At 48.9% G+C, this 22,271-nt stretch overlaps 1 pseudogene; it reads left to right on the forward strand.

Moving 5' to 3' along the window:
• LOC135570265 (GATOR2 complex protein WDR59-like) overlaps nucleotides 1-22,271 on the forward strand; it is a 57,891-nt pseudogene that overhangs the window by 29,473 nt on the left and 6,147 nt on the right.

A 22,271-nucleotide genomic window follows, 5' to 3' on the forward strand; every position in this document is an offset into this window, starting at 1 on the left:
AGCCTGGGTAATATACCTCTACCAGCCTGGGTAATATACCTCTACCAGCCTGGGTAATATACCTCTACCACCCTGGGTAATATACCTCTACCAGTCTGGGTAATATACCTCTACCAGCCTGGGTAATATACTTCTACCAGCCTGGGTAATATACCTCTACGAGCCTGGGTAATATACCTCTACCAGCCTGGGTAATATACCTCTACCAGCCTGGGTGGCTGGGTAATATACCTCTACCTGCCTGGGTGGCTGGGTAATATACCTCTACCTGCCTGGGTGGCTGGGTAATATACCTCTACCTGCCTGGGTGGCTGGGTAATATACCTCTACCAGCCTGGGTGGTTGGGTAATATAACTCTACCAGCCTAGGTTGCTGGGTAATATACCTCTACCAGCCTGGGTGGTTGGGTAATATAACTCTACCAGCCTGGTTGGCTGGGTAATATACCTCTACCAGCCCTGGGTGGCCTGGGTGGCTGGGTAATATACCTCTACCAGCCTGGGTGGCTGGGTAATATACCTCTACCAGCCTGGGTGGCTGGGTAATATATACCTCTACCAGCCCTGGGTAATATAACTCTACCAGCCTGGGTAATATACCTCTACCAGCCTGGGTAATATACCTCTACCAGCCTGGGTAACATACCTCTACCAGCCTGGGTAATATACCTCTACCAGCCTGGGTAATATATACCTCTACCAGCCTGGGTAATATACCTCTACCAGCCTGGGTAATATACCTCTACCAGCCTGGGTAATATACCTCTACCAGTCTGGGTAATATACCTCTACCAGCCTGGGTAATATACCTCTACCAGCCTGGGTGGCTGGGTAATATACCTCTACCAGCCTGGGTAATATACCTCTACCAGCCTGGGTAATATACCTCTACCAGCCTGGGTAATATACCTCTACCAGCCTGGGTAATTTACCTCTACCAGCCTGGGTAATATACCTCTACCACCCTGGGTAATATACCTCTACCAGCCTGGGGAATATACCTCTACCAGCCTGGGTGGCTGGGTAATATACCTCTACCAGCCTGGGTGGTTGGGTAATATAACTCTACCGGCCTGGGTAATATAACTCTACCAGCCTGGGTAATATACCTCTACCAGGCTGGGTTGTTGGGTAATATACCTCTACCAGCCTGGGTAATATACCTCTACCAGCCTGGGTGGCTGGGTAATATACCTCTACCAGCCTGGGTAATATACCTCTTCCAGCCTGGGTGGTTGGGTAATATACCTCTTCCAGCCTGGGTGGTTGGGTAATATAACTCTACCAGCCTGGGTGGCTGGGTAATATACCTCTACCAGTCTGGGTAATATACCTCTACCAGTCTGGGTAATATACCTCTACCAGCCTGGGTAATATACCTCTACCAGTCTGGGTAATATACCTCTACCAGCCTGGGTATTATACCTCTACCAGCCTGGGTGGCTGGGTAATATACCTCTACCAGCCTGGGTAATATACCTCTACCAGCCTGTGTTTGGGCCTGGGTAATATACCTCTACCAGCCTGGGTGGTTGGGTATTATACCTCTACCAGCCTGGGTGGTTGGGTATTATACCTCTACCAGCCTGGGTGGCTGGGTAATATACCTCTACCAGCCTGGGTAATATACCTCTACCAGCCTGGGTAATATACCTCTACCAGCCTGGGTGGCTGGGTAATATACCTCTACCAGCCTGGGTAATATACCTCTACCAGCCTGGGTGGCTGGGTAATATACCTCTACCAGCCTGGGTAATATACCTCTACCAGCCTGGGTGTTTGGGTATTATACCTCTACCAGCCTGGGTGGTTGGGTAATATAACTCTACCAGCCTGCTTGGCTGGGTAATATACCTCTACCAGCCTGGGTGGCTGGGTAATATACCTCTACCAGCCTGGGTAATATACCTCTACCAGCCTGGGTAATATACCTCTACCAGCCTGGGTAATATACCTCTACCAGCCTGGGTAATATACCTCTACCAGCCTGGCTGGGTAATATACCTCTACCAGCCTGGGTAATATACCTCTACCAGCCTGGGTGGTTGGGTAATATACCTCTACCAGCCCTGGGTAATATACCTCTACCAGCCTGGGTAATATACCTCTACCAGCCTGGGTAATATACCTCTACCAGCCTGGGTAATATACTCTCTACCAGCCTGGGTAATATACTCTACCAGCCTGGGTAATATACCTCTACCAGCCTGGGTGGTTGGGTAATATACCTCTACCAGCCTGGGTGGCTGGGTAATATACCTCTACCAGCCTGGGTATTATACCTCTACCAGCCTGGGTAATATACCTCTACCAGCCTGGGTAATATACCTCTACCAGCCTGGGTAATTTACCTCTACCAGCCTGGGTAATATACCTCTACCAGCCCTGGGTAATATACCTCTACCAGCCTGGGTAATATACCTCTACCAGCCTGGGTGGCTGGGTAATATACCTCTACCAGCCTGGGTGGTTGGGTAATATAACTCTACCAGCCTGTGGTAATATAACTCTACCAGCCTGGGTAATATACCTCTACCAGGCTGGGTAATATACCTCTACCAGCCTGGGTAATATACCTCTACCAGCCTGGGTGGCTGGGTAATATACCTCTACCAGCCTGGGTAATATACCTCTTCCAGCCTGGGTGGTTGGGTAATATACCTCTTCCAGCCTGGGTGGTTGGGTAATATAACTCTACCAGCCTGGGTGGCTGGGTAATATACCTCTACCAGTCTGGGTAATATACCTCTACCAGTCTGGGTAATATACCTCTACCAGCCTGGGTAATATACCTCTACCAGTCTGGGTAATATACCTCTACCAGCCTGGGTATTATACCTCTACCAGCCTGGGTGGCTGGGTAATATACCTCTACCAGTCTGGGTAATATACCTCTACCAGCCTGGGTAATATACTTCTACCAGCCTGGGTGGTTGGGTATTATACCTCTACCAGCCTGGGTGGTTGGGTATTATACCTCTACCAGCCTGGGTGGCTGGGTAATATACCTCTACCAGCCTGGGTAATATACCTCTACCAGCCTGGGTAATATACCTCTACCAGCCTGGGTGGCTGGGTAATATACCTCTACCAGCCTGGGTAATATACCTCTACCAGCCTGGGTGGCTGGGTAATATACCTCTACCAGCCTGGGTAATATACCTCTACCAGCCTGGGTGTTTGGGTATTATACCTCTACCAGCCTGGGTGGCTGGGTAATATACCTCTACCAGACTGGGTGGCTGGGTAATATACCTCTACCAGCCTGGGTAATATACTTAATATACCTCTACCAGCCTGGGTAATATACCTCTACCAGCCTGGGTAATATAACTCTACCAGCCTGGGTAATATACCTCTACCAGCCTGGGTAATATACCTCTACCAGCCTGGGTAATATACCTCTACCAGCCTGGGTAATATACCTCTACCAGCCTGGGTAATATACCTCTACCAGCCTGGGTAATATACCTCTACCAGCCTGGGTGGTTGGGTATTATACCTCTACCAGCCTGGGTGGCTGGGTAATATACCTCTACCAGCCTGGGTAATATACCTCTACCAGCCTGGGTAATATACCTCTACCAGCCTGGGTAATATACCTCTACCAGCCTGGGTAATATACCTCTACCAGCCTGGGTGGTTGGGTAATATACCTCTACCAGCCTGGGTGGCTGGGTAATATACCTCTACCAGCCTGGGTATTATACCTCTACCAGCCTGGGTAATATACCTCTACCAGCCTGGGAGGCTGGGTAATATACCTCTACCAGCCTGGGTATTATACCTCTACCAGCCTGGGTGGCTGGGTAATATACCTCTACCAGCCTGGTTAATATACCTCTACCAGCCTGGGTGGTTGGGTAATATAACTCTACCAGCCTGGGTGGCTGGGTAATATACCTCTACCAGTCTGGGTAATATACCTCTACCAGCCTGGGTAATATACCTCTACCAGCCTGGGTAATATACCTCTCCCAGCCTGGGTATTATACCTCTACCAGCCTGGGTGGCTGGGTAATATACCTCTACCAGCCTGGGTAATATACCTCTACCAGCCTGGGTAATATACCTCTACCAGCCTGGGTAATATACCTCTACCAGCCTGGGTAATATACCTCTACCAGCCTGGGTAATATACCTCTACCACCCTGGGTAATATACCTCTACCAGTCTGGGTAATATACCTCTACCAGCCTGGGTAATATACTCTACCAGCCTGGGTAATATACCTCTACCAGCCTGGGTAATATACCTCTACCAGCCTGGGTAATATACCTCTACCAGCCTGGGTGGCTGGGTAATATACCTCTACCAGCCTGGGTGGCTGGGTAATATACCTCTACCAGCCTGGGTGGCTGGGTAATATACCTCTACCAGCCTGGGTGGCTGGGTAATATACCTCTACCAGCCTGGGTGGTTGGGTAATATAACTCTACCAGCCTGGGTTGCTGGGTAATATACCTCTACCAGCCTGGGTGGTTGGGTAATATAACTCTACCAGCCTGGTTGGCTGGGTAATATACCTCTACCAGCCTGGGTGGCTGGGTAACCTCTACCAGCCTCTACCTGCCTGGGTGGCTGGGTAATATACCTCTACCAGCCTGGGTGGCTGGGTAATATACCTCTACCAGCCTGGGTGGCTGGGTAATATACCTCTACCAGCCTGGGTGGCTGGGTAATATAACTCTACCAGCCTGGGTAATATACCTCTACCAGCCTGGGTAATATACCTCTACCAGCCTGGTAATATACCTCTACCAGCCTGGGTAATATACCTCTACCAGCCTGGGTAATATACCTCTACCAGCCTGGGTGGCTGGGTAATATACCTCTACCAGCCTGGGTAATATACCTCTACCAGCCTGGGTAATATACCTCTACCAGCCTGGGTAATATACCTCTACCAGTCTGGGTAATATACCTCTACCAGCCTGGGTAATATACCTCTACCAGCCTGGGTGGCTGGGTAATATACCTCTACCAGCCTGGGTAATATACCTCTACCAGCCTGGGTAATATACCTCTACCAGCCTGGGTAATATACCTCTACCAGCCTGGGTAATTTACCTCTACCAGCCTGGGTAATATACCTCTACCACCCTGGGTAATATACCTCTACCAGCCTGGGGAATATACCTCTACCAGCCTGGGTGGCTGGGTAATATACCTCTACCAGCCTGGGTGGTTGGGTAATATAACTCTACCGGCCTGGGTAATATAACTCTACCAGCCTGGGTAATATACCTCTACCAGGCCTGGGTAATATACCTCTACCAGCCTGGGTAATATACCTCTACCAGCCTGGGTGGCTGGGTAATATACCTCTACCAGCCTGGGTAATATACCTCTTCCAGTAATATACCTCTTCCAGCCTGGGTGGTTGGGTAATATAACTCTACCAGCCTGGGTGGCTGGGTAATATACCTCTACCAGTCTGGGTAATATACCTCTACCAGTCTGGGTAATATACCTCTACCAGCCTGGGTAATATACCTCTACCAGTCTGGGTAATATACCTCTACCAGCCTGGGTATTATACCTCTACCAGCCTGGGTGGCTGGGTAATATACCTCTACCAGCCTGGGTAATATACCTCTACCAGCCTGGGTAATATACCTCTACCAGCCTGGGTAATATACCTCTACCAGCCTGGGTAATATACCTCTACCAGCCTGGGTAATATACCTCTACCAGCCTGGGTGGCTGGGTAATATACCTCTACCAGCCTGGGTGGTTGGGTAATATAACTCTACCGGCCTGGGTAATATAACTCTACCAGCCTGGGTAATATACCTCTACCAGGCTGGGTTGTTGGGTAATATACCTCTACCAGCCTGGGTAATATACCTCTACCAGCCTGGGTAATATACCTCTACCAGCCTGGGCCTGGGTAATATACCTCTACCAGCCTGGGTAATATACCTCTACCAGCCTGGGTAATATACCTCTACCAGCCTGGGTGGCTGGGTAATATACCTCTACCAGCCTGGGTAATATACCTCTACCAGCCTGGGTGGTTGGGTAATATACCTCTACCAGCCTGGGTGGCTGGGTAATATACCTCTACCAGCCTGGGTGGCTGGGTAATATACCTCTACCAGCCTGGGTAATATACCTCTACCAGCCTGGGTAATATACCTCTACCAGCCTGGGTGGCTGGGTAATATACCTCTACCAGCCTGGGTAATATACCTCTACCAGCCTGGGTGGCTGGGTAATATACCTCTACCAGCCTGGGTAATATACCTCTACCAGCCTGGGTGTTTGGGTATTATACCTCTACCAGCCTGGGTGGCTGGGTAATATACCTCTACCAGACTGGGTGGCTGGGTAATATACCTCTACCAGCCTGGGTAATATACCTCTACCAGCCTGGGTAATATACCTCTACCAGCCTGGGTAATATAACTCTACCAGCCTGGGTAATATACCTCTACCAGCCTGGGTAATATACCTCTACCAGCCTGGGTAATATACCTCTACCAGCCTGGGTAATATACCTCTACCAGCCTGGGTAATATACCTCTACCAGCCTGGGTGGTTGGGTAATATACCTCTACCAGCCTGGGTGGCTGGGTAATATATCTACCAGCCTGGGTGGCTTATACCTCTACCAGCCTGGGTAATATACCTCTACCAGCCTGGGAGGCTGGGTAATATACCTCTACCAGCCTGGGTAATATACCTCTACCAGCCTGGGTGGCTGGGTAATATACCTCTACCAGCCTGGGTAATATACCTCTACCAGCCTGGGTGTTTGGGTAATATAACTCTACCAGCCTGGGTGGCTGGGTAATATACCTCTACCAGCCTGGGTAATATACCTCTACCAGCCTGGGTAATATACCTCTACCAGCCTGGGTAATATACCTCTACCAGCCTGGGTAATATACCTCTACCAGCCCTGGGTAATATACCTCTACCAGCCTGGGTAATATACCTCTACCAGCCTGGGTAATATACCTCTACCAGCCTGGGTAATATACCTCTACCAGCCTGGGTAATATACCTCTACCAGCCTGGGTAATATACCTCTACCACCCTGGGTAATATACCTCTACCAGCCTGGGTAATATACCTCTACCAGCCTGGGTAATATACCTCTACCAGCCAGCCTGGGCCTGGGTAATATACCTCTACCAGCCTGGGTAATATACCTCTACCAGCCTGGGTGGCTGGGTAATATACCTCTACCAGCCTGGGTGGCTGGGTAATATACCTCTACCAGCCCTGGGTAATATACCTCTACCAGCCTGGGTGGCTGGGTAATATACCTCTACCAGCCTGGGTAATATAACTCTACCAGCCTAGGTTGCTGGGTAATATACCTCTACCAGCCTGGGTGGTTGGGTAATATAACTCTACCAGCCTGGTTGGCTGGGTAATATACCTCTACCTGCCTGGGTGGCTGGGTAATATACCTCTACCTGCCTGGGTGGCTGGGTAATATACCTCTACCTGCCTGGGTGGCTGGGTAATATACCTCTACCAGCCTGGGTGGCTGGGTAATATATACCTCTACCAGCCTGGGTGGCTGGGTAATATAACTCTACCAGCCTGGGTAATATACCTCTACCAGCCTGGGTAATATACCTCTACCAGCCTGGGTAACATACCTCTACCAGCCTGGGTAATATACCTCTACCAGCCTGGGTAATATACCTCTACCAGCCTGGGTAATATAACTCTACCAGCCTGGGTAATATAACTCTACCAGCCTGGGTAATATACCTCTACCAGCCTGGGTAATATACCTCTACCAGCCTGGGTAATATACCTCTACCAGCCTGGGTAATATACCTCTACCAGCCTGGGTGGTTGGGTAATATACCTCTACCAGCCTGGGTGGCTGGGTAATATACCTCTACCAGCCTGGGTATTATACCTCTACCAGCCTGGGTAATATACCTCTACCAGCCTGGGAGGCTGGGTAATATACCTCTACCAGCCTGGGTATTATACCTCTACCAGCCTGGGTGGCTGGGTAATATACCTCTACCAGCCTGGTTAATATACCTCTACCAGCCTGGGTGGTTGGGTAATATAACTCTACCAGCCTGGGTGGCTGGGTAATATACCTCTACCAGTCTGGGTAATATACCTCTACCAGCCTGGGTAATATACCTCTACCAGCCTGGGTAATATACCTCTCCCAGCCTGGGTATTATACCTCTACCAGCCTGGGTGGCTGGGTAATATACCTCTACCAGCCTGGGTAATATACCTCTACCAGCCTGGGTAATATACCTCTACCAGCCTGGGTAATATACCTCTACCAGCCTGGGTAATATACCTCTACCAGCCTGGGTAATATACCTCTACCACCCTGGGTAATATACCTCTACCAGCCTGGGTAATATACCTCTACCAGCCTGGGTAATATACTTCTACCAGCCTGGGTAATATACCTCTACGAGCCTGGGTAATATACCTCTACCAGCCTGGGTAATATACCTCTACCAGCCTGGGTGGCTGGGTAATATACCTCTACCAGCCTGGGTGGCTGGGTAATATACCTCTACCAGCCTGGGTGGCTGGGTAATACCAGCCCTACCTACCAGGGTGGCTGGGTAATATACCTCTACCAGCCTGGGTGGTTGGGTAATATAACTCTACCAGCCTAGGTTGCTGGGTAATATACCTCTACCAGCCTGGGTGGTTGGGTAATATAACTCTACCAGCCCTGGGTAATATACCTCTACCAGCCTGGGTGGCTGGGTAATATACCTCTACCTGCCTGGGTGGCTGGGTAATATACCTCTACCAGCCTGGGTGGCTGGGTAATATACCTCTACCAGCCTGGGTGGCTGGGTAATATACCTCTACCAGCCTGGGTGGCTGGGTATATATAACTCTACCAGCCTGGGTAATATACCTCTACCAGCCTGGGTAATATACCTCTACCAGCCCTGGGTAACATACCTCTACCAGCCTGGGTAATATACCTCTACCAGCCTGGGTGGCTGGGTAATATACCTCTACCAGCCTGGGTAATATACCTCTACCAGCCTGGGTAATATACCTCTACCAGCCTGGGTAATATACCTCTACCAGTCTGGGTAATATACCTCTACCAGCCTGGGTAATATACCTCTACCAGCCTGGGTGGCTGGGTAATATACCTCTACCAGCCTGGGTAATATACCTCTACCAGCCTGGGTAATATACCTCTACCAGCCTGGGTAATATACCTCTACCAGCCTGGGTAATTTACCTCTACCAGCCTGGGTAATATACCTCTACCACCCTGGGTAATATACCTCTACCAGCCTGGGGAATATACCTCTACCAGCCTGGGTGGCTGGGTAATATACCTCTACCAGCCTGGGTGGTTGGGTAATATAACTCTACCGGCCTGGGTAATATAACTCTACCAGCCTGGGTAATATACCTCTACCAGGCTGGGTTGTTGGGTAATATACCTCTACCAGCCTGGGTAATATACCTCTACCAGCCTGGGTGGCTGGGTAATATACCTCTACCAGCCTGGGTAATATACCTCTTCCAGCCTGGGTGGTTGGGTAATATACCTCTTCCAGCCTGGGTGGTTGGGTAATATAACTCTACCAGCCTGGTTGGCTGGGTAATATACCTCTACCTGCCTGGGTGGCTGGGTAATATACCTCTACCTGCCTGGGTGGCTGGGTAATATACCTCTACCTGCCTGGGTGGCTGGGTAATATACCTCTACCAGCCTGGGTGGCTGGGTAATATACCTCTACCAGCCTGGGTGGCTGGGTAATATACTCTACCAGCCTGGGTAATATACCTCTACCAGCCTGGGTAATATACCTCTACCAGCCTGGGTAATATACCTCTACCAGCCTGGGTAATATACCTCTACCAGCCTGGGTAATATACCTCTACCAGCCTGGGTAATATAACTCTACCAGCCTGGGTAATATACCTCTACCAGCCTGGGTAATATACCTCTACCAGCCTGGGTAATATACCTCTACCAGCCTGGGTAATATACCTCTACCAGCCTGGGTAATATACCTCTACCAGCCTGGGTGGCTGGGTAATATACCTCTACCAGCCCTGGGTAATATACCTCTACCAGCCTGGGTAATATACCTCTACCAGCCTGGGTAATATACCTCTACCAGCCTGGGAGGCTGGGTAATATACCTCTACCAGCCTGGGTATTATACCTCTACCAGCCTGGGTGGCTGGGTAATATACCTCTACCAGCCTGGTTAATATACCTCTACCAGCCTGGGTGGTTGGGTAATATAACTCTACCAGCCTGGGTGGCTGGGTAATATACTCTACCAGTCTGGGTAATATACCTCTACCAGCCTGGGTAATATACCTCTACCAGCCTGGGTAATATACCTCTCCCAGCCTGGGTATTATACCTCTACCAGCCTGGGTGGCTGGGTAATATACCTCTACCAGCCTGGGTAATATACCTCTACCAGCCTGGGTAATATACCTCTACCAGCCTGGGTAATATACCTCTACCAGCCTGGGTAATATACCTCTACCAGCCTGGGTAATATACCTCTACCAGCCTGGGTATTATACCTCTACCAGCCTGGGTGGTAATATACCTCTACCAGCCTGGGTAATATACCTTCTACCAGCCTGGGTAATATACCTCTACCAGCCTGGGAGCCTGGGTAATATACCTCTACCAGCCTGGGTAATATACCTCTACCAGCCTGGGTGGCTGGGTAATATAACTCTACCAGCCTGGTTGGCTGGGTAATATACCTCTACCTGCCTGGGTGGCTGGGTAATATACCTCTACCTGCCTGGGTGGCTGGGTAATATACCTCTACCAGCCTGGGTGGTTGGGTAATATAACTCTACCAGCCTAGGTTGCTGGGTAATATACCTCTACCAGCCTGGGTGGTTGGGTAATATACTCTACCAGCCTGGTTGGCTGGGTAATATACCTCTACCAGCCTGGGTGGTTGGGTATTATACCTCTACCAGCCTGGGTGGCTGGGTAATATACCTCTACCAGCCTGGGTGGCTGGGTAATATACCTCTACCAGCCTGGGTGGCTGGGTAATATACCTCTACCAGCCTGGGTAATATAACTCTACCAGCCTGGGTAATATACCTCTACCAGCCTGGGTAATATACCTCTACCAGCCTGGGTAACATACCTCTACCAGCCTGGGTAATATACCTCTACCAGCCTGGGTGGCTGGGTAATATACCTCTACCAGCCTGGGTAATATACCTCTACCAGCCTGGGTAATATACCTCTACCAGCCTGGGTAATATACCTCTACCAGCCTGGGTAATATACCTCTACCAGCCTGGGTAATATACCTCTACCAGCCTGGGTGGCTGGGTAATATACCTCTACCAGCCTGGGTAATATACCTCTACCAGCCTGGGTAATATACCTCTACCAGCCTGGGTAATATACCTCTACCAGCCTGGGTAATTTACCTCTACCAGCCTGGGTAATATACCTCTACCACCCTGGGTAATATACCTCTACCAGCCTGGGGAATATACCTCTACCAGCCTGGGTGGCTGGGTAATATACCTCTACCAGCCTGGGTGGTTGGGTAATATAACTCTACCGGCCTGGGTAATATAACTCTACCAGCCTGGGTAATATACCTCTACCAGCCTGGGTAATATACCTCTACCAGCCTGGGTAATATACCTCTACCAGCCTGGGTGGCTGGGTAATATACCTCTACCAGCCTGGGTAATATACCTCTTCCAGCCTGGGTGGTTGGGTAATATACCTCTTCCAGCCTGGGTGGTTGGGTAATATAACTCTACCAGCCTGGGTGGCTGGGTAATATACCTCTACCAGTCTGGGTAATATACCTCTACCAGCCTGGGTAATATACCTCTACCAGTCTGGGTAATATACCTCTACCAGCCTGGGTATTATACCTCTACCAGCCTGGGTGGCTGGGTAATATACCTCTACCAGCCTGGGTAATATACCTCTACCAGCCTGGGTAATATACCTCTACCAGCCTGGGTAATATACCTCTACCAGCCCTGGGTAATATACCTCTACCAGCCTGGGTAATATACCTCTACCAGCCTGGGTGGCTGGGTAATATACCTCTACCAGCCTGGGTAATATACCTCTACCAGCCTGGGTAATATACCTCTACCAGCCTGGGTAATATACCTCTACCAGCCTGGGTAATATACCTCTACCAGCCTGGGTAATATACCTCTACCAGCCTGGGTAATATACCTCTACCAGCCTGGGTGGTTGGGTAATATACCTCTACCAGCCTGGGCCTGGGTAATATACCTCTACCAGCCTGGGTGGCTGGGTAATATACCTCTACCAGCCTGGGTAATATACCTCTACCAGCCTGGGTAATATACCTCTACCAGCCTGGGTGGCTGGGTAATATACCTCTACCAGCCTGGGTAATATACCTCTACCAGCCTGGGTGGCTGGGTAATATACCTCTACCAGCCTGGGTAATATACCTCTACCAGCCTGGGTGTTTGGGTATTATACCTCTACCAGCCTGGGTGGCTGGGTAATATACCTCTACCAGACTGGGTGGCTGGGTAATATACCTCTACCTGCCTGGGTGGCTGGGTAATATACCTCTACCTGCCTGGGTGGCTGGGTAATATACCTCTACCAGCCTGGGTGGTTGGGTAATATAACTCTACCAGCCTAGGTTGCTGGGTAATATACCTCTACCAGCCTGGGTGGTTGGGTAATATAACCTCTACCAGCCTGGGTAATATACCTCTACCAGCCTGGGTGGCTGGGTAATATACCTCTACCAGCCTGGGTGGCTGGGTAATATACCTCTACCAGCCTGGGTGGCTGGGTAATATACCTCTACCAGCCTGGGTAATATACCTCTACCAGCCTGGGTAATATACCTCTACCAGCCTGGGTAATATACCTCTACCAGCCTGGGTGGCTGGGTAATATACCTCTACCAGCCTGGGTAATATACCTCTACCAGCCTGGGTGGCTGGGTAATATACCTCTACCAGCCTGGGTAATATACCTCTACCAGCCTGGGTGGTTGGGTATTATACCTCTACCAGCCTGGGTGGTTGGGTATTATACCTCTACCAGCCTGGGTGGCTGGGTAATATACCTCTACCAGCCTGGGTAATATACCTCTACCAGCCTGGGTAATATACCTCTACCAGCCTGGGTGGCTGGGTAATATACCTCTACCAGCCTGGGTAATATACCTCTACCAGCCTGGGTGGCTGGGTAATATACCTCTACCAGCCTGGGTAATATACCTCTACCAGCCTGGGTGTTTGGGTATTATACCTCTACCAGCCTGGGTGGCTGGGTAATATACCTCTACCAGACTGGGTGGCTGGGTAATATACCTCTACCAGCCTGGGTAATATACCTCTACCAGCCTGGGTAATATACCTCTACCAGCCTGGGTAATATAACTCTACCAGCCTGGGTAATATACCTCTACCAGCCTGGGTAATATACCTCTACCAGCCTGGGTAATATACCTCTACCAGCCTGGGTAATATACCTCTACCAGCCTGGGTAATATACCTCTACCAGCCTGGGTGGTTGGGTAATATACCTCTACCAGCCTGGGTGGCTGGGTAATATACCTCTACCAGCCTGGGTAATATACCTCTACCAGCCTGGGTAATATACCTCTACCAGCCTGGGAGGCTGGGTAATATACCTCTACCAGCCTGGGTATTATACCTCTACCAGCCTGGGTGGCTGGGTAATATACCTCTACCAGCCTGGTTAATATACCTCTACCAGCCTGGGTGGTTGGGTAATATAACTCTACCAGCCTGGGTGGCTGGGTAATATACCTCTATCAGTCTGGGTAATATACCTCTACCAGTCTGGGTAATATACCTCTACCAGCCTGGGTAATATACCTCTCCCAGCCTGGGTATTATACCTCTACCAGCCTGGGTGGCTGGGTAATATACCTCTACCAGCCTGGGTAATATACCTCTACCAGCCTGGGTAATATACCTCTACCAGCCTGGGTAATATACCTCTACCAGCCTGGGTAATATACCTCTACCAGCCTGGGTAATATACCTCTACCACCCTGGGTAATATACCTCTACCAGTCTGGGTAATATACCTCTACCAGCCTGGGTAATATACTTCTACCAGCCTGGGTAATATACCTCTACGAGCCTGGGTAATATACCTCTACCAGCCTGGGTAATATACCTCTACCAGCCTGGGTGGCTGGGTAATATACCTCTACCTGCCTGGGTGGCTGGGTAATATACCTCTACCTGCCTGGGTGGCTGGGTAATATACCTCTACCTGCCTGGGTGGCTGGGTAATATACCTCTACCAGCATTGGGTGGTTGGGTAATATAACTCTACCAGCCTAGGTTGCTGGGTAATATACCTCTACCAGCCTGGGTGGTTGGGTAATATAACTCTACCAGCCTGGTTGGCTGGGTAATATACCTCTACCTGCCTGGGTGGCTGGGTAATATACCTCTACCTGCCTGGGTGGCTGGGTAATATACCTCTACCTGCCTGGGTGGCTGGGTAATATACCTCTACCAGCCTGGGTGGCTGGGTAATATATACCTCTACCAGCCTGGGTGGCTGGGTAATATAACTCTACCAGCCTGGGTAATATACCTCTACCAGCCTGGGTAATATACCTCTACCAGCCTGGGTAACATACCTCTACCAGCCTGGGTAATATACCTCTACCAGCCTGGGTGGCTGGGTAATATACCTCTACCAGCCTGGGTAATATACCTCTACCAGCCTGGGTAATATACCTCTACCAGCCTGGGTAATATACCTCTACCAGTCTGGGTAATATACCTCTACCAGCCTGGGTAATATACCTCTACCAGCCTGGGTGGTTGGGTAATATAACTCTACCAGCCTGGGTGGCTGGGTAATATACCTCTACCTGCCTGGGTGGCTGGGTAATATACCTCTACCTGCCTGGGTGGCTGGGTAATATACCTCTACCTGCCTGGGTGGCTGGGTAATATACCTCTACCAGCCTGGGTAATATACCTCTACCAGCCTGGGTGGTTGGGTAATATAACTCTACCAGCCTATGTTGCTGGGTAATATACCTCTACCAGCCTGGGTGGCTGGGTAATATACCTCTACCAGCCTGGGTGGTTGGGTAATATAACTCTACCAGCCTGGGTGGCTGGGTAATATACCTCTACCTGCCTGGGTGGCTGGGTAATATACCTCTACCTGCCTGGGTGGCTGGGTAATATACCTCTACCAGCCTGGGTGGCTGGGTAATATATACCTCTACCAGCCTGGGTGGCTGGGTAATAAAACTCTACCAGCCTGGGTAATATACCTCTACCAGCCTGGGTAATATACCTCTACCAGCCTGGATAATATACCTCTACCAGCCTGGGTAATATACCTCTACCAGCCTGGGTGGCTGGGTAATATAACTCTACCAGCCTGGGTAATATACCTCTACCAGCCTGGGTAATATACCTCTACCAGCCTGGGTAACATACCTCTACCAGCCTGGGTAATATACCTCTACCAGCCTGGGTGGCTGGGTAATATACCTCTACCAGCCTGGGTAATATACCTCTACCAGCCTGGGTAATATACCTCTACCAGCCTGGGTAATATAACTCTACCAGCCTGGGTAATATACCTCTACCAGCCTGGGTAATATACCTCTACCAGCCTGGGTAATATACCTCTACCAGCCTGGGTAATATACCTCTACCAGTCTGGGTAATATACCTCTACCAGCCTGGGTAATATACCTCTACCAGCCTGGGTGGTTGGGTAATATAACTCTACCAGCCTGGGTGGCTGGGTAATATACCTCTACCTGCCTGGGTGGCTGGGTAATATACCTCTACCTGCCTGGGTGGCTGGGTAATATACCTCTACCTGCCTGGGTGGCTGGGTAATATACCTCTACCAGCCTGGGTAATATACCTCTACCAGCCTGGGTAATATACCTCTACCAGCCTGGGTAACATACCTCTACCAGCCTGGGTAATATACCTCTACCAGCCTGGGTGGCTGGGTAATATACCTCTACCAGCCTGGGTAATATACCTCTACCAGCCTGGGTAATATACCTCTACCAGCCTGGGTAATATAACTCTACCAGCCTGGGTAATATACCTCTACCAGCCTGGGTAATATACCTCTACCAGCCTGGGTAATATACCTCTACCAGCCTGGGTAATATACCTCTACCAGTCTGGGTAATATACCTCTACCAGCCTGGGTAATATACCTCTACCAGCCTGGGTGGTTGGGTAATATAACTCTACCAGCCTGGGTGGCTGGGTAATATACCTCTACCTGCCTGGGTGGCTGGGTAATATACCTCTACCTGCCTGGGTGGCTGGGTAATATACCTCTACCTGCCTGGGTGGCTGGGTAATATACCTCTACCAGCCTGGGTAATATACCTCTACCAGCCTGGGTGGTTGGGTAATATAACTCTACCAGCCTATGTTGCTGGGTAATATACCTCTACCAGCCTGGGTGGCTGGGTAATATACCTCTACCAGCCTGGGTGGTTGGGTAATATAACTCTACCAGCCTGGGTGGCTGGGTAATATACCTCTACCTGCCTGGGTGGCTGGGTAATATACCTCTACCTGCCTGGGTGGATGGGTAATATACCTCTACCAGCCTGGGTGGCTGGGTAATATATACCTCTACCAGCCTGGGTGGCTGGGTAATAAAACTCTACCAGCCTGGGTAATATACCTCTACCAGCCTGGGTAATATACCTCTACCAGCCTGGATAATATACCTCTACCAGCCTGGGTAATATACCTCTACCAGCCTGGGTGGCTGGGTAATATACCTCTACCAGCCTGGGTGGTTGGGTAATATAACTCTACCGGCCTGGGTAATATACCTCTACCAGCCTGGGTGGTTGGGTAATATAACTCTACCGGCCTGGGTAATATACCTCTACCAGGCTGGGTTGTTGGGTAATATACCTCTACCAGCCTGGGTAATATACCTCTACCAGCCTGGGTAATATACCTCTACCAGCCTGGGTAATATACCTCTACCAGCCTGGGTAATATACCTCTTCCAGCCTGGGTAATATACCTCTACCAGCCTGGGTAATATACCTCTACCAGTCTGGGTAATATAACTCTACCAGCCTGGGTAATATACCTCTACCAGCCTGGGTAATATACCTCTACCAGCCTGGGTAATATACCTCTACCAGCCTGGGTAATATAACTCTACCAGCCTGGGTAATATAACTCTACCAGCCTGGGTAATATAACTCTACCAGTCTGGGTGGCTGGGTAATATACCTCTACCAGTCTGGGTAATATACCTCTACCAGCCTGGGTAATATACCTCTACCAGCCTGGGTAATATACCTCTACCAGCCTGGGTAATATACCTCTACCAGCCTGGGTAATATAACTCTACCAGCCTGGGTAATATACCTCTACCAGCCTGGGTAATATAACTCTACCAGCCTGGGTAATATACCTCTACCAGCCTGGGTAATATACCTCTACCAGCCTGGGTGGCTGGGTAATATACCTCTACCAGCCTGGGTAATATACCTCTACCAGCCTGGGTAATATACCTCTTCCAGCCTGGGTAATATACCTCTACCAGCCTGGGTAATATACCTCTACCAGTCTGGGTAATATAACTCTACCAGCCTGGGTAATATACCTCTACCAGCCTGGGTAATATACCTCTACCAGCCTGGGTAATATACCTCTACCAGCCTGGGTAATATACCTCTACCAGCCTGGGTAATATAACTCTACCAGCCTGGGTAATATAACTCTACCAGCCTGGGTAATATAACTCTACCAGTCTGGGTGGCTGGGTAATATACCTCTACCAGTCTGGGTAATATACCTCTACCAGCCTGGGTAATATACCTCTACCAGCCTGGGTAATATACCTCTACCAGCCTGGGTAATATACCTCTACCAGCCTGGGTGGTTGGGTAATATACCTCTACCAGCCTGGGTGGTTGGGTAATATACCTCTACCAGCCTGGGTGGTTGGGTAATATAACTCTACCAGCCTGGGTAATATAACTCTACCAGCCTGGGTGGTTGGGTAATACAACTCTACCAGCCTGGGTAATATACCTCTACCAGCCTGGGTAATATACCTCTACCAGCCTGGGTAATATACCTCTACCAGCCTGGGTAATATACCTCTACCAGCCTGGGTAATATACCTCTACCAGCCTGGGTAATATAACTCTACCAGCCTGGGTAATATACCTATACCAGCCTGGGTAATATACCTCTACCAGCCTGGGTGGCTGGGTAATATACCTCTACCAGCCTGGGTAATATACCTCTACCAGCCTGGGTAATATACCTCTACCAGCCTGGGTGGCTGGGTAATATACCTCTACCTGCCTGGGTAATATACCTCTACCAGCCTGGGTAATATAACTCTACCAGCCTGAGTAATATACCTCTACCAGCCTGGGTAATATACCTCTACCAGCCTGGGTAATATACCTCTACCAGCCTGGGTAATATACCTCTACCAGCCTGAGTAATATAACTCTACCAGCCTGGGTAATATACCTCTACCAGCCTGAGTAATATACCTCTACCAGCCTGGGTAATATACCTCTACCAGCCTGGGTAATATACCTCTACCAGCCTGGGTAATATACCTCTACCAGCCTGAGTAATATACCTCTACCAGCCTGGGTAATATACCTCTACCAGCCTGAGTAATATACCTCTACCAGCCTGGGTAATATACCTCTACCAGCCTGGGTAATATACCTCTACCAGCCTGAGTAATATACCTCTACCAGCCTGAGTAATATACCTCTACCAGCCTGAGTAATATACCTCTACCAGCCTGGGTAATATACCTCTACCAGCCTGGGTAATATACCTCTACCAGCCTGGGTAATATACCTCTACCAGCCTGGGTAATATACCTCTACCAGCCTGGGTAATATACCTCTACCAGCCGGGGTAATATACCTCTACCAGCCTGGGTATTATACCTCTACCAGCCTGGGTAATATACCTCTACCAGCCTGGGTAATATACCTCTACCAGCCTGGGTAATATACCTCTACCAGCCTGGGTAATATACATCTACCAGCCTGGGTAATATACCTCTACCAGCCTGGGTATTATACCTCTACCAGCCTGGGTATTATACCTCTACCAGCCTGGGTAATATACCTCTACCAGCCTGGGTAATATACCTCTACCAGCCTGGGTAATATACCTCTACCAGCCTGGGTATTATACCTCTACCAGCCTGGGTAATATATATATAGAGTTCAGTCCTCTGATTCTCCTGTCTCGTTGTCTCATTGTCCATAGAGTTCAGTCCTCTGAGTCTCCTGTCTCGTTGTCTCATTGTCCATAGAGTTCAGTCCTCTGATTCTCCCTGTCTCGTTGTCTCCTTCTCCATAGAGTTCAGTCCTCTGAGTCTCCTGTCTCGTTGTCTCATTCTCCATAGAGTTCAGTCCTCTGATTCTCCCTGTCTCGTTGTCTCATTCTCCATAGAGTTCAGTCCTCTGATTCTCCCTGTCTCGTTGTCTCATTCTCCATAGAGTTCAGTCCTCTGATTCTCCCTGTCTCGTTGTCTCATTGCCCATAGAGTTCAGTCCTCTGATTCTCCTGTCTCGTTGTCTCATTGTCCATAGAGTTCAGTCCTCTGATTCTCCTGTCTCGTTGTCTCATTCTCCATAGAGTTCAGTCCTCTGATTCTCCTGTCTCGTTGTCTCCTACTAGCTTCTAAGGAGTACCAGATGGTGACTTTGTCCAGAGACCAGACTCTGAGAATATGGAGGCTGGATCCACAGCTACAGAAGGTGTGGAATCTGTCAAATCCAATATTCTATTCAAATCTCTATGGGTCCCTGGTCAGAAGTGGTGCGGTATTTAGGAACTGGTTGTCATTTGGGACTCACTTCATGTTAACTCCATGTTAAATGTGTGTTCTCCCTGTGTAGCTGTGTGCCAACGACCTGGTAGAGGATCCGATAGAGGGGATGAGCCTAACTACCGAGTCAGAGAAGAGCCTTCCCTCTCAGGACCCTGAACCCACCATACACAGCTGTGGCCTGCCAGCCGAACACCTGCAAGGTAATCAACGCCCGCCTGGCTAACACGATGGGTCATGTGATCATCTGGCGAAGTGGTCTTTGGTTTAGACATGCTAGCTAGCTAAACGATGAACCTAATGGTGCTTTCAAGACAACTGGGGAACTTGGAGGTTAAATTATGACGGCGCTACAGTAGAACAGAGGAATGTATAGACCTGACTACAGTAGAACAGAGGAATGTATAGACCTGACTACAGTAGAACAGAGGAATGTATAGACCTGACTACAGTAGAACAGAGGAATGTATAGACCTGACTACAGTAGAACAGAGGAATGTATAGACCTGACTACAGTAGAACAGAGGAATGTATAGACCTGACTACAGTAGAACAGAGGAATGTATAGACCTGACTACAGAGGAATGTATAGACCTGACTACAGTAGAACAGAGGAATGTATAGACCTGACTACAGTAGAACAGAGGAATGTATAGACCTGACTACAGAGGGCTGTATAGACCTGACTACAGTAGAACAGAGGAATGTATAGACCTGACTACAGTAGAACAGAGGAATGTATAGACCTGACTACAGAGGGCTGTATAGACCTGACTACAGTAGAACAGCGGAATGTATAGACCTGACTACAGTAGAACAGAGGAATGTATAGACCTGACTACAGTAGAACAGAGGAATGTATAGACCTGACTACAGTAGAACAGAGGAATGTATAGACCTGACTACAGTAGAACAGAGGAATGTATAGACCTGACTACAGTAGAACAGAGGAATGTATAGACCTGACTACAGAGGAATGTATAGACCTGACTACAGAGGAATGTATAGACCTGACTACAGTAGAACAGAGGAATGTATAGACCTGACTACAGTAGAACAGAGGAATGTATAGACCTGACTACAGTAGAACAGAGGAATGTATAGACCTGACTACAGTAGAACAGAGGAATGTATAGACCTGACTATAGTAGAACAGAGGAATGTATAGACCTGACTACAGTAGAACAGAGGAATGTATAGACCTGACTACAGTAGAACAGAGGAATGTATAGACCTGACTACAGTAGAACAGAGGAATGTATAGACCTGACTACAGTAGAACAGAGGAATGTATAGACCTGACTACAGTAGAACAGAGGAATGTATAGACCTGACTACAGTAGAACAGAGGAATGTATAGACCTGACTACAGTAGAACAGAGGAATGTATAGACCTGACTACAGTAGAACAGAGGAATGTATAGACCTGACTACAGTAGAACAGAGGAATGTATAGACCTGACTACAGTAGAACAGAGGAATGTATAGACCTGACTACAGTAGAACAGAGGAATGTATAGACCTGACTACAGTAGAACAGAGGAATGTATAGACCTGACTACAGAGGAATGTATAGACCTGACTACAGTAGAACAGAGGAATGTATAGACCTGACTACAGTAGAACAGAGGAATGTATAGACCTGACTACAGTAGAACAGAGGAATGTATAGACCTGACTACAGAGGAATGTATAGACCTGACTACAGAGGAATGTATAGACCTGACTACAGAGGAATGTATAGACCTGACTACAGTAGAACAGAGGAATGTATAGACCTGACTACAGTAGAACAGAGGAATGTATAGACCTGACTACAGTAGAACAGAGGAATGTATAGACCTGACTACAGTAGAACAGAGGAATGTATAGACCTGACTACAGAGGAATGTATAGACCTGACTACAGAGGAATGTATAGACCTGACTACAGAGGAATGTATAGACCTGACTACAGAGGAATGTATAGACCTGACTACAGTAGAACAGCGGAATGTATAGACCTGACTACAGTAGAACAGAGGAATGTATAGACCTGACTACAGTAGAACAGAGGAATGTATAGACCTGACTACAGTAGAACAGAGGAATGTATAGACCTGACTACAGTAGAACAGAGGAATGTATAGACCTGACAGTAGAACAGAGGAATGTATAGACCTGACTACAGTAGAACAGAGGAATGTCTCTTGTCTCTTTTTCTCTTTCTCACCTCTCTCTCTCTCACACCATCTCTCTCTCTCTCTCTCTCTCTCTCTCTCTCTCTCTCTCTCAACTCTCTCTCTCTCTCTCTCTCTCACACCAACTCTCTCTTCTTTTTCTCACTCTCTTTCTCTCAGACCTCTCTGGTGCTCTGACTTCTCTTTCTCTTAGACATGACTCTTCTGCTCTGCCCCCAGACACTGCAACAGGAGTTCTCTCTGGTCTCTTTC

Source organism: Oncorhynchus nerka, unplaced genomic scaffold (genome assembly GCF_034236695.1).
Source record: "Oncorhynchus nerka isolate Pitt River unplaced genomic scaffold, Oner_Uvic_2.0 unplaced_scaffold_1009, whole genome shotgun sequence".
Classification (NCBI taxonomy): domain Eukaryota; kingdom Metazoa; phylum Chordata; class Actinopteri; order Salmoniformes; family Salmonidae; genus Oncorhynchus; species Oncorhynchus nerka.